The sequence below is a fragment of the Rhyacophila brunnea genome, unplaced genomic scaffold (genome assembly GCF_057557595.1).
Source record: "Rhyacophila brunnea isolate RB1 unplaced genomic scaffold, BYU_Rbru_1.0 scaffold_2, whole genome shotgun sequence".
NCBI classification, from domain to species: domain Eukaryota; kingdom Metazoa; phylum Arthropoda; class Insecta; order Trichoptera; family Rhyacophilidae; genus Rhyacophila; species Rhyacophila brunnea.
In genome coordinates, this window is record NW_028232859.1 from 21,433,661 (window position 1) to 21,448,547 (window position 14,887).

General features: G+C 32.1%; 1 protein-coding gene across 1 annotated transcript in view; it reads left to right on the plus strand.

Moving 5' to 3' along the window:
- Positions 1-14,887, plus strand: part of LOC147072044 (uncharacterized) — a 298,376-nt gene that overhangs the window by 196,242 nt on the left and 87,247 nt on the right. The gene's annotated exons all lie outside the window — the stretch shown is intronic.

Here is a 14,887-nt window from a genome sequence, read left to right on the forward strand (position 1 = left end):
TAAAATCAATCGTACATAACATTATCACTGTAAGAAATTGCAATTAACAACATCTATGAATGTGATCAGTGACTTCCCGTGGAGTAAGCAGAACTTGTGCTGCAGAGAAGTGGTAGCGGCGGAAAATTAAGAAAATACAGATGTTACTATTGAAAGTACTCACAAGGGAGATGCCGACAGGCCTCTAGTCTGAGGGACCGGGCTTAGAAGGCAGCCGGCATGGCGGGTCGACCAGCTAAGTAAATTTAACAGAAGACAAAAGGCATATTTATTAAATATTGATATTGTTTTTTTCCATCCAACGGGTATGTTATTGGGTATATTTAATTATACTCTCATCATCATACCGACATTGTTTTGTCTTTGTGATTTATCGCTGATGGAAAGCACGCGCTTGTTTTGACATATTTCTAAAGAAAAACAATCCGCTTTTTGATTAAAATTTAGTGAATCTAAAAGCAAGTTAATAAAAAATGTACCTACTTCAACAAAATCTAAAAAATATACCCATATAGGCATTTTTAGATAATTTTAATTATGTAAATTCTGAACACATTTCATACACCACAAATGGTGCCCCATGAATAATAAAAATTAATAGTCACATGCAGCACTATTTTATTTCAGGTATATTAAAAATCATTTTAAAATATGTGGTTACGCGACACATAATAATATGTTGTATATATTTTATTAATTTTCGATTATTGTATGCCGGTAGTTAATGATTTTTAATTTGGTTGATCTTTTATGCTGACAAAACACGCTAATTGTGAGCTTCCGTCATTTTTTGTCTAAACTGGAAATTTTAAGTGGCTTTGTGAGAAAATCTATAAATCTTATCAAAGATAACTGGTTTGACTACATCTATTATACCGTGAAATCTTTTTTGTATACTCCCTTGTATTTTGGTTTATTTTGTGATCTTTGCTCGTTATATCCGCACTGTAACATCAAACTGTTCAAATCAAATGTTCACTGAAAATATTGAGTCGGTTACTTGGTTACTATAAAAGGTGGTCGCGACTCACGACTAGTGGTTCATATGATACCAAGTGTACCGACAACTAAATAATATAAATTATACAAGTAAATTTATTTAAAAAATTAAAAATCTTTAAAAATATACGAAATGCCCTAAGTTTACCTCTCGTGAACCCTAGGGTTCCGCGGAATACCAATTAGGAAACGCTGCTATAAAGTATCACATTGTTCTTCACATTAGCAAAAGGTAGAGAGATTGCTAAAGATCCTCGCATGGTGGTCCGTTTCATGATGTGTGGCCATCGTACATAGGTATTGTGAAGATACCGATTTTGTTTCGCCCGTAGTCAAGGCCCCCACATCCTAAAGTGGGCCCCCAGGCTTTTTGCTAAGGTCAAAGCCAATATGAAGATCAGCAGTTGCGTTTTCCAAGTGGTGTTCGAGGTAAAATTAAGGGTGTTTTTTAGCGATTTTTTGATATTTCAAATACATCCATTTGAATTATGAAGTTGTCGAATATCGACACACAATCAAAAATTGCATCGCACAATCGCATATTTTTAACGCTTTCGCTGCTGAATAGATAATGAAATTTTAAATTGCCCCCTTTAAAATGCACGTTAATTACATCGATCGGCCGCCTGGTCATTACGCGCCGTGTGCGTCTTCCGCGTCCAAAGTATTAAATGTTAGTATGTTTGAAGTTAAAAACGCCGCTTGCGACATTTTCACTAATAGAGCAAATTTGTGATGTGTTTTTATCTCACTTGGCTGGTTGTTCCGACACGCCGGGCCCCAAACTAGAGCCATGTCAGGGGTTCATGCCGCTAGCACTTAGAGTTTCCAATATCATGAGATGCATATATCATAATTTCGAATATTTAAATTGCATTTCTTGCATAATCCAAGGAATAAAAATAAGTATGTTCTGTTTCATACGGAAACAAAAACAAACTCCTACCATAGCTTATTAAATTACTATAAATTATGTTTATTTTTTAAAATACGCCATACTGTGGTAGTTTTTATTATAGTGCATAGATTGCACGATACGGAAACGGCGGCGCTGCAATCCGGCTGGCGTCACTTTTGTTTCTCTCGTGCAAGCTCCGCACGCAAACTCAATTTTCAATTTCTTTCGACTTGATGCGACCGAGGCCGTTTTTAAATTTTCTTATGCACGAGACCTTCAATTATTAATTAGTTGCATTTAACAACCTTAACAATAATTCGTGTAATTATTTACTTGAATTAAAACAACACATTGTAGGCTTCGTGCATATATTACATGCATCGCCGGTAAAACGACGGTAGGTATATCGTTTCAGGACTTCAATGGGTCTATTCTGTACTTATCGACCGCTAAAGTGATAACGTGATAAATATGATCAAACTTAGGGTTGGTTTGTATCAAAGTATTAGCACTTATTGTAACAATTACAATCAGTTGGTTGTAATTGTTGCAATAAATTATTATTATTCCATCAATTTCAACAAATTTAATGAAATTGTTACAATAAGCGCTAATACTTTGATACAAACTTAACCTAGGTTTGATAATATTTATCACTTTAGCGGTTGATACGTATAGAATAGACCCATAGGTGTCCATTTCGGATAAGCTTCATCATTTCGTGTAAAATTACTTTATCGGCGTTAAGGTGGAGTTTAATATATTTTATTAGATATATTTGAATATTTTAATTAATTTGAATGGAATTACAAGATATTATACAATGCAGCACAATCATTACCCTCGTGTCTTTTACACAATATAACTAGAGCAAATAAATTAATTTGTTTTAAGAAAACAAACATTATTGTATTATGTTTTTGTTAAAGTAATGCAAGTGTAATCGGGGTATTATTAATTATTCTAGGTTAATTATTAGAGTATGTATCGAAATATAGATTCGAAACTTATTTATTATCTTCCGTAAACTACCCTGTAAATCAGGGGTAGTCAACCTTTTCATACCAACCGTCCACTTTTATATCTCTGTTAGTAGTACACTTTTCTAACTGCCCACCGGTTCCACAGTAATGGTGAGTTATAAAGTTGGGAAGTAAATTTACTTTATAAAAATTATAAAGTCGAGTTATAGCAAGTTAAATCATATAATAATAATAACTTACCAAATACTTTATGTCTGACTTTCGCTAAGTTTAGCATAAATCTTTATAAAAGAACTTACTGAACTTACTTAGTCTGATGAAAATACATTTAATTAATTAAATTATTAATGAGATCCCTGAGGCTAACGCTGCGAAACTAAATACTGGATATCTGGCTCAATTTTTGTGAGGAATAAACGAAGGTCTCGTCTTTCGGAATGAAAATGTTTTTAAAACCCCTACCACCCACCATGAAAGCTGGAACACCCACTAGTGGGCGGTAGGGACCAGGTTGATTACAGTGTAAATTATTTATTGTAAAATATTGAGAAAATTCTTTTGTCTAACAATGTCTTTTTGAAAAAATAAAAAATAAATATTCAAATTATTAATTGGATATTTAAAAAATTCTTACATACCGATGACAAAACTTAAAAAATATTTCATTGATAAAAATATAAATTAATAAAAAAAAACATTAATCAATTAATTTGGGTCCAACGAATTTCATCGTTCACAGTTTTTTGAATCGTACGATATATTATATTACATATACCTACTGTCGAACAACACAAACATAGATCCCCTCAAACAAACCGCCCCGCTCTTCATCGAGCGTATTTGGGCGTGAGGCATTGGGTGACGAGTCCAAGGTCATAGAGTTTGGCAGTGGATCCACCGTGTACAGTCAACATTGACGGATGTAGTGGTCAGGAGTCAAAGTCCATTCACCATTGCATGGCTCCCACAAAGGGGGGGCTGTCAGGGCTCTAGCCTGGGGGCCCGGGCACAGGAAGGGCCCGGCGTGGCGAATCGACCAGATAAGTGATTTAAATACACAACACAAATTCTCTCGACTAGTAAAAAAGTCGCCTACGGCGCTATTTATCTTCAATATTATTATTTAAAATGATGTGGTTGTACGATACAATGTGTAATTGTGTATCGATACTTGACAACTCCATAATTCAAATAGATGAATTCAAATATACAAAAAACAATAAAACACATTAATTTTACCGCATACACCATTTTTTGGAAAACGCTACTATAGAGCGTCACACTGCCTTTATCTTTAGCGATAGGTAGGGGGCCCGTCAAAGATCCTAGCCTGGGGGCCCGCTTCAGGATGTGGGGGCCATGCACCATTGTACATTAGGAAAAACAAATGTGTGCCATCCCTAGTGGAGGAATTATTGGAGATCCCGCTTTTAGTGCCTGGTCCTCGACACCCCACTCCCTGTTCCCTGCTTTCTCAGTATTTTAAGGTTTGAAGGCGGACTTTGAAACAACCTAATAAAATATCTGTATCTAAAGACTTAAGACGGTAAGTACTTCAGTGAAACGGCAAATAATTTTCAACTATAGGCGCGACGAAATTTCGGACTGGCTGGCAATCGGAGAGCGAGAGTCGAGCTGTGAACACGTCAATTTGTTTTGTGATGGCAACGGGGGAATTATTTCTTAAATCGTGTAAAGATGACTAAAAAAGTTACCCATTTACTTGAAAAAGAAAACATGTCAATGAATATATTATTATTATTAGTAATAGAACAATAAACATAATATTAAATGGACGCATGTTGACTTTTTATGACAAATTATGTTTTGTTCTGCACGCGTCATTTGCACAATCTTCGCGTCGCGTAGTCACGATCGTTTTAGACCGTCCCAAGGTGAAGTATAGCCTTAAACCCATATTCAAATAATATTGCATTATAAAAGTTGTGTATTATTTATTTTTTAATTCGATACTAATTGCATTATTATCAATAATTGTTATATAATAATCTTGGGCCCATATTAATAGAATATAATATAAATAATATTCAATATGATTTGGATGTTTTTTGTGAATAACATGTAACATCAGTAGCTATCATAGAAATATTTTCTTTATGATTGATGTGTTCATAAAACTGTTGGTTAGAAATTTCTTCCATCATATTTTTCAGACTACTCACGCGAGAAATTAATTCCGACATGTTTCTACATAATTAAACAATGCTAAACACGACATGTGTGTGTTAAACTAACTAAAAGTTTTTAAAAATTATGATTTATATATACATGGTTACGTTTTCATTGAGTTTAATGTGTTAAGTCAACGAACCAATGGGATATTATGTGAGTTATGTTTCAATGATTATAATAGAAAGTAAACGTTGAACTCTTCTAGGAAAAGTTTCGAATAAATTTGAAATTATATTAGATAATAGTGATTAAATTAGTGAATAAGGGATTCTTTAGTATTTTGCGACCACCATCCTTAGGGGAGTAGTCGAAGATTCATCCCATTGATGTCCATATTTGCACCAATCCCAATTCTGATGTTTCGGGATTTAAAAATCTGTTCGCAATTCCAATCCCAGTGGAGATGGGTGTTGTAATGCAGAAAAGAAATTTAATAATAGTGCTGAAGAGAAGTTTGATTTTGTAATAACAGCTCTATAGTCACTTTGGATTTGTTGCACCTGGCGAGTCATTTATTTGAGCACCCGAGGTGACCCGTGACCCTCCGAATAGCGACTAAACTACTTAACCTCACATAAACAAGCCAAAAAGGAGAAATTCACCCGTACTCTTGTTATTATATTATAATCATTCGGTGTTTTAATATATCGTTGGCTTCGGTTATAAATAAAATTAGCATTTGTCAACGTTTTTATTGAAATAATGATTTCCGCCAGTTTTATTATGATAAATACGACAAAGTTTATTCCGTTAGACGTATTCTTTTAAATATAACTAATCGCCGGCTTTGAATGCCCGCTCAAAATAAAATTATAAAATGATTTGTCAAATTCAAATTAGCATGATGCAAGCTAATCTAAAATTATAATATTATTTTTAATACTAAAACTATGGTGCCTTTTTCTAAGCACAAAAACATCATAATTCATAATATGTTCAGTTTAGTACTTATCAGAGACAATATTATTTCCTTACCAATTTCTACAGGTATTAATTAGTTAATATTATGTTATATATGTATTAATTAAGTATTAAATTATATCGACCAATAGTTTATTGTTGTCTAAGTATATCCAAAATGAATTTTATTACTCTTGTGGGTGTGGGTGATGCCCTGGTCAATTTCTTTTTACGTATCTCTTCTATCAGTCACTCCATCATTTCTCAGAATCATAACCATTTCTAAATACAGTCATCTTCTGCGTGGCCAAAACTTTCCACGTATCACCGTCATCTTCCACCAACACTCTTCTTCTATTTCACCTACCCTGAATCTCCTACTCCTGATACTCCAGTTTACGACGACCAGTATGTCCGAAAAAATGTAGAATACATTTTAGAAATATTGTTCACAGCCGCTACTTTATTTCAAGTCTTTTTATCATTGATTATTTCCTTCCGTACATGAGCTTAAATTACATGTGACTCCATCCCAGCACCAGGTTTAAAGGCAAGTATTATCTTACATAACCTTGCCTTTAGGATTCGCGACTCAACGCCAGATAAAAGTATGGAGAACAGCTTTGTTTTGACAAATATGATTTTTGTATTGAGATTCCTCATCCCCGTTATCACATTTTTGCAATCGAATGATACCATGACATGGCTTTCTTCTATGTATAAAAATGTATTTTTACGAGAGTTTATTTAGTTAATTCAGTGTACAAACAGAAACAAATTTTTATCAGTAAAGTTGTCGAATGGCAAATTTATATTATATATATATCTTCTTGATCGTTCCTTCATGACTGAGGATCATGACTAGAAGGCAGAGTGAAAGCAGACAACAGTAAGCTCCTTCACTTGGACGCTCTTTCTCTGTTTCGCTCTTCCCTAAAGACTACCCAAAACCACCAGTCTCTCAAGGTTATCTGGTCCGCACCTAATAATATGTCCAAACAACTGCAGAATGCGTCTCAAGTCAGCATTACGAAAAATTCAGCGCCATGTCCACATTTCGATGCCTTGCCCCAGGGTCCATAACTCGTCACTGAACAAAAATATGGAGAACACTAATGTTTGAACAAATATAATTTTCGTGCCAGTTGAAATTTCTCGAATATATACTGAAACTTTATATATAAGGCTTCAATAATATAGTTAATTGGTTGTTAGACTCTCTCTTTGATCGTTCTTTCATGACCGAGGATAGTGAACCCCTTGACATTTGAGCGACCATGATTCTCCACCCCTCTAGATGGGACAAGAATCTTTTCCTCGGAAACAACTGTAAAGATATCGAAAAACATGCTATCAGAATATAAACACAGTATCTCTTCCAAAAAGTAGTTTCTAGTATTCCTCTGTATTATAATGACCAAAGTAACAAAATGGTCGTAACGGTCAATAATAAATTGATAATACGTATAAAATTGTATTGCATCACACTACTGAGATTAAGCATTTATACGCCCAATAAAAAACAAAAGTATTTGAATATTAAATAGCTACTTTGACTTCTATCTAATGTGTTATAAATATTTTTGCCATAACACTTATAATAATAACATATTCTAATGCTCATAACATAACATGGCAAGAACTATTCGATATTACAGGGTAGTTCTGAACTATAGTATCATCGTACTTCGCCCCATGAAACTTCGCATGTTTAGCATTTAGCACCAACTATCAGTAAATTAGAGGCAAATGATATTTTATTAATTTTAATACATTTTTAATTGCATATCACCTAAATAAAGAATATTTCATTGCGCTGTATATCAAATGTATGTTATTTCCTTAAAACTATACTTATCTTAACTAACATCTTTTTTATGGAGATCAAAAATAATACTTATTTGGTTTTCTAGATTTAATTTAGTAATTAGAAATTGTATTGTTAAATTATCGCATTTTATATATTAAGTTTATAAATATAATGATAAATAAAAAAAACAGTTTCAGGAAAAATAATAATCCATTGACTTTCAAATTATGCTCCATTTCACGGATTGTCTATACATATTTTATCTAAAAACAAAACTAACGTTTAAAATCAAATAATCTCTGTTTCGTGAAAATATAATATAGGTCCAAACAATATCATATACCTTGAAGTATTCTTAGACTCAACGTAAAATTTCAATATGTGAGTGGATACGTTATTTTCTTTAATTGTGTTAACTGTCATTTGCTGATGGAAATGCATTGTATTAATAATTTTAATAAAACACAATTTTTCGTACTGAATCAACTCTTTTAAATTAAATAATTATACCGGTTTCTACCGGTCTACCTCAGTGGGACATTATTTTATATCAGTTGGAAATATCCCTCTAAGGTGGACGAAACCGGTACAATTATTTAATATAAACAGTGGATTCAGTACAAAAAAATCCATCAAGTACCCCTTGGTCGATAGTATTAATATTACAAAAAAATGTGTTTTATTAAAATTATTAATGGATACGTTATCATAATGCCAAAGACATTGACGCGAATTCGCTACACTCACTTAAATCATCATCTATAAGTACAATGTGATATACACAGAGAATATTTGTATTCTATTTAGTCACCTATCAGCCTCAGTAATTTATAATACCTCATTTCATTAATGAATTTTCCATATTTTATATCACGATGCACTCGATATGACTAATATTATAAATAATGATATTTTCTTTAACAATGAAGGTAATTTTAAGGGCGATTTGGTCTGTGATGTGATGAACACCCTGTCAAAAATGACGATGTGACCCGTAAGTCGTGACCCACAAAAAGAAAATTCAACCTCACATAAACAAGTCGGAAAGGAGAAATTTACTATTTCGTACGATCGTGTACGAATATAATATCTTCCGTGAACCATACTTCCCAATATCTTTTTTATTTATTTTACTTTTTAACTACGCCAAGAAGTTTTATGAAAACGCATCACGTTTGTACCATTAGAGGATATGTTATTATTTCCGGGGATATTAAATGCTGAGAGATGCAGTTATTTACTATCAGATCATGTAAGTATAGCAGATGTGTGCTTTTACAGGAACGAGACATTACTGAATTCACGATCTTAGCGTTCTAAATATTATAATATTGAGGAAATCTCTCAGCTTCCTCCAATAATTACAACCATATATCTATGTGAATACATATTTATATTATATCGTTATGGTTGCAACCAAAATACTATCCAGGGAAGTTCATTCTGAAAATAAAATAATAGCTATCAATAACCATTAAACGAATAATTCATAAGATTTGAGAATGTAACATTCTATATATTGAACATTGTTTTTTATAGTGTAATATATCTGTGGTTTTTCAAGGTATGTATAAGATATATAATATATATATATAAAATGTTACATTCTAAAATCTTGTAAATTATTCGCTGAATAAAAGAAATGGTTATTAAAAATTATTAGCAAGTTCAACTAGATGTTATAACTAAATATTTGGCAAGAGCCGGGCGTCGGTTAGAAATTGAAGCAATTAATAATTGATAAGCATTTCATGTAAGACCTAATTGTTAAAATTATCGTAATTAAGTAGGAGGCCCGTAGCTTAATTAGTTAAAGCATATTTACGCGATACCAGTTGATATACGGGTTCAAACCCCGTCGGGAGTCTTATTTTTTTAATGTGATTTTTTCTATGTATTTTCAAGTTATGTATGTTCAATAGCTATTAAATTTCTTTGAAATTGACTTAAGCAACCGAGTTTTCATATTACAGTACCAATTTTTCGTCATACGATTAGTAAAATATTCCGGGAGCGAAAACATGCCGTAGAAAATACTAAACTGGTGTGGTTGGAATGTATAGAAAGAGGTACAGTATCCCTGAGGTTAAGGCTATGGAGAGAGCTAGAGACAGATAGGGGACAATGGAGACGTTTCCTGGAGATGGTCAAGTCTGTGGTAATGCCGAAAATGAGAAGCTTATGGTAGTTTTGAAATAATATATTAATATATAATTTATTCTTGACTGAATATACCAACACAACATGCAAGATCTTCATTGACAATCCCAGAGGCATGCATATTATAAAAACCTTAAATCCATTGGAATTCGACAACATGTATTTCACTTGCTGGGCGAGTATTTAATTAAACCATTATATTATCTCCACCAATATAATATGAATTTATTAATTTACCACCAACATTACAAAAAAATATATTAAAAACTTTTTATGTATTCAGTATGAAAATTTGTTTTAGAAAATTAAGCTTTACACATTCGACAATCATTAATTTGAGATTTAAATAAAATTAATAAAAGAACAGACAAAACTACTTACATAAACATAAGTAGGTATAGGTATATTATATTATAATATCGTCACCTCAATACTACAACTAGATAAGTTGATTTTCACTGTTTTTGAGATAGCTATTGAATATGATTATATATGTCCTTCTCTGCAAAATGATAAAACTAGGTAAGTGAGAAGTTAATGGGAACTGTATTAATTTTGTGTTTGAAAATATTAGATACCTTTAAAACCATAAATGCATTAAATAAATAAAATAATATATCTACACTGTTTTGTCATACAATTGAACATTATTTAAATGTTCCCAATTAGACAAACACAATTTTTCATTTTTATTTAAGATAATAATTATAACCTAGATTTATGTTAATCAAGTAAATTTTAAATTTTATTTTCCGAACAATGACCAAATCAGAGTTATCTAATTGTAGTATTGGGGTGACGATATAAATACATAGTCAAACAATTCGGTGTTAAATCGATAAGGATTTTATATATTCTGGTTCCGACAGTTAATGTGAATAATGTGCATAGCGCGACTTTTACAGTAGATTAAAAAAAACAGGAATTCTGGTATTTTAAGAAATACGAGCAATAACATACATTAAATGCATAATATCATCAATTCTATAACTAAAAATAATCAAATATTAATCAGAAAAAATCGAATGGTGAATAAAAACAAAATAATTTCGTTCGTTGCCTTACATTAATTAACCTTTTCTATGCACATGTTGAATGTAGAGTGGAGCTCTTGAAACAATCGCAGTAATGCCGATAATTTGTAGTTTAGTATTTCATAATTAATCAAACAGATTTCACAGTGTGTTTAATTTTTTAGGTTATACAAATCAATCGACAGTGGCTAGTAATTTGAGTTTAAATTCAGACGAGATAACTCGCAAAATTTGTATATGCGGCCCGTCAACCACGGCCTCATAGAGCGAGATAACTCACTGAAGGGTACCACTTGTGTCCAGAAAAAATATTACCTAGGTATATACTGTATTACTTTCTATAATATATATCCAGATTCTACACCAAATTTATTTTCACTTTTTAAAATAATCAATAAATAATTACAAGGTAAAAAGAACTTTTTATATACAACGTTTTTAAATTTTCTGTTGAATCATATAAACTTGACTTGACTAGCTTAAACGATCAAAAAAAATTGTACTTGATAGAAATACTGAATAATGAAATGTCATTTCATATTGATTTCCATAGTAACGCACGTATATATTATTTAATACTTTAGTTGCTAGGACCCCTTAGCAACCAATAATGGTATCGAAATAACTTTTCACACAAAACAGAATTAACTAAAAATGAATTCAATTCTACTTAAAGATGGCTAAAAGTATTTTAAAAAAATGCATTGGCATCGTGTTCTGATATATTCTAAAAGTTTCAAATGTCTAGCTAGTCGGGAAGTTAGTTAAAAATCGATTGTAAGATTTGTACTGGACAACCAACCGCGGAGAAATAAGAATACGAGCTAAGAAAAACGTTGTAATAACTTTGAACATCTACAAAGATAAGTGTATTAAAAAAAAAACGTTAGTAATTTGTATGTAAATAATAATATGCACCTACAATTTTTGTCATAACATAATATATCGTTATGTGTCAAACTGTTTCATAAGCCCTGTCAAACAATATTTTCATAAACATCGTAAACTAACCATGCAGCTTATAACCGAAGATTGATATAATTACAAGCGGTACAACATTCACTCATAATATTATAAAGAAAGTGATGTAAAACGTTCGCAGTGAATAGGCTGCATAAATTAGCACTTGCATATCGCGTAAACATAAACATAAACGAATACAATTTAATTTAATACAAGCGTTGATAAACATGCAATCGGAAATGTGAATTTCAAAAGAATCTTCCGTTTTAGAAATTAACAAAATAATATTATTAACTAATAAATGCGAAGATTCTTATCGAAGATTGGCGCCCAGTTTTATTGCTATTCTTTACAATTTATGATATATTAATTATGATTAAAAAATAACGTTGTATTTGCCCAATGATGTTGTAGTTATGTTATTAATGTATATTTGTATGTTGTCATAATAATGTGTTAGTTAATAATTATTGAGACTGTTAGTTTCCAAGTTGGTTACCTCCATTTTCCGCCACTTCGAGATAATCGCAAAAAACGTCAAGCCCATTTAGGACTGCAAATAGAATATTATTTTCTTTTTGAAAACGTATTAGTAACTCAGTTTGTCGTAAAATATTAAAAATGGCGAGTGTTGAATACAAAATGACTCTACAGTCAACCTACGGCTTAATTTTATTTAACTAACAAAAGCTCTTTTCCTCTTCAGCCACCAGAGTCGTGGTTTCTCGACAAATTGTCGTCCTTCATGTTTTTGTAAACTTGAGGCGTATTGATAATCCAACATTTCAATGTATCCCACTCAACTGGGAATGTAAAAATAAATTTTAACATACACACATATTAAACTTTAATATCATGAAAGAGTTCAAAACATATTATTATTATGATAAATCTGTGTGAGGATAGTATTATAAATATGTATAGCTAACAGCTTTATACACAACGTAGTTTCAACCAAACTAGTCGTAGGTACAGCAGATCAGTCACATACGTCTTTATCACAAGTGCTGCGCTCAGTGCCGGCGCGAGGAGTACAGCCGCCTCTGTATGAAAATATAGCTTGCGCCTTATTAAGTAGGTAATAGTGTAATATAAAGCCACAACTACTCTGCCAATGGCTTATTGCAGTCGTTCTTTCACACATACCAGTATGTCATCTTGGTATGAGTCAAAGTTGTAATGCCAGCCTAAATCATAACTGATACATAAATAATAATTGTAAATTGAAAATCATTAATGTCGTACATTTCGATAATTGATTTTTTGTTTATATTCAGACTAACGTCATAATATTCATAATCACCAAGTTGACATCTATTGACAAAAAACAAATACGTGCATTCCATATTGCATTCGTTGAATAAAGGTTAAAGTTATTGTTTTAATATTATATTAAGAATTTGTATTAACATGTGTATGTATACTAGTAGATGCGACTTTTTCTGATATTCTTTTAATGATTACAAATATATTCATTACCACCAAAGCCTACTAAGAAACGGCAAATCAAAAGATGACCACAGTTGCCTATTAGATTGGCCGACCGTGTGCGCTGCACACATTGCACATTAGGTTGCGGCTCCCCTGGCTGCGCTACAGTTTTAACATTAATGGGCGGCTTTATTGGCTTACAACATTTATTTTTTAATTAGGTGTAACATTATTAATATACTACGATGATAATAATATGTAGATACGGTACGAGATAGTTTGTGGGTGTGAATTTAACAGAATAATTTGTTATTAATTAAAAGGTTCATTCCGATCTTCAACAGGCTGTGTCAAAAATCATGTCAACTTTCCCGCTTATCATGTAAGTAAAAGTTATTTAATAAAACTCGCGCCACGAAAAAGATTCGTGTAATAAATAATTTAGTTACAGCCCGGGGCGAATTTTTTGAATTAACTTCAAAGGTATTTGATGATTTAAAATTTAAACCTATTTACCTAGGCATTTTTACTGAGTACCTATGTTTCTTCGTATTGTTATATGACATTGTCATGGTACTCATGTATAAAATAATGCCAAGAATACCTAAAGATATTTTTTGCCCATATTCTCTTGACATATACCCATAATGGATTATAATTACAGTCCATGCTTTATTAATTGTTTTCTTTTAATTCTGTGGGAGCATATTATTATGATCCAACGAACTTTATGAAGCCTTTCAAGGATGTCCTGGAAATGTCTCAGTATGAATATACGTGATGCATATTAAAATGTAACAATATATTTCGATCAAGCCACAAAAAAAGCATAAAAAAACAAAGGACGTAGTTTTCTTCTAGGTGAGGCTGTAAGGAGGTTTAATTCTGAAGTGTATAGAAATATGGGATAAATTAAAACACGTGTTAAATAATGTTATTTTTAATAGTTACATCTGTATACAATTTTGTTTTTTGTGTTTTACGGCCTGGTGGTCGTTATGTAATACACCGAAACTGGCTTCAAAACCTTGGTCGTGATGACCGACTTTCTCATTTAGGTATGTCTTATTAATCTGTTCTGTAGTCAGGCTCTTACGAGAATATACCTTCTAATTGTAAATTGACACTTTTTTAAAAAAAAAATAAGAATTTATTCATCGTCTACGATTAAAGATAATTGAGTGGGTGACTTCCATAAGGTGTTGTTGACATCCTACAATTAGCCATAATATAATGGATAAGGTTAACCGGAAGGATACAACATAATAAGGCAATCACAAGGTCACGTCATTTAACTCAATCAAACTCCACGACTTGTGACACGTAGCATTGCTCTTGTACTATCCGTCCAGCAGTGCAACAATAGCGTGCAAATTTGGGAATATATCCGGGGTATCACACCTAATCACATCCGTCATCAAGGATTGATGCTTCTGCTCTCGAACTTGAGTAGTTATGACGCGGTCGTGCTAGTGTAGTCCTAATTCTCGGCGGCTTCAATGATTCTCAAAACTCA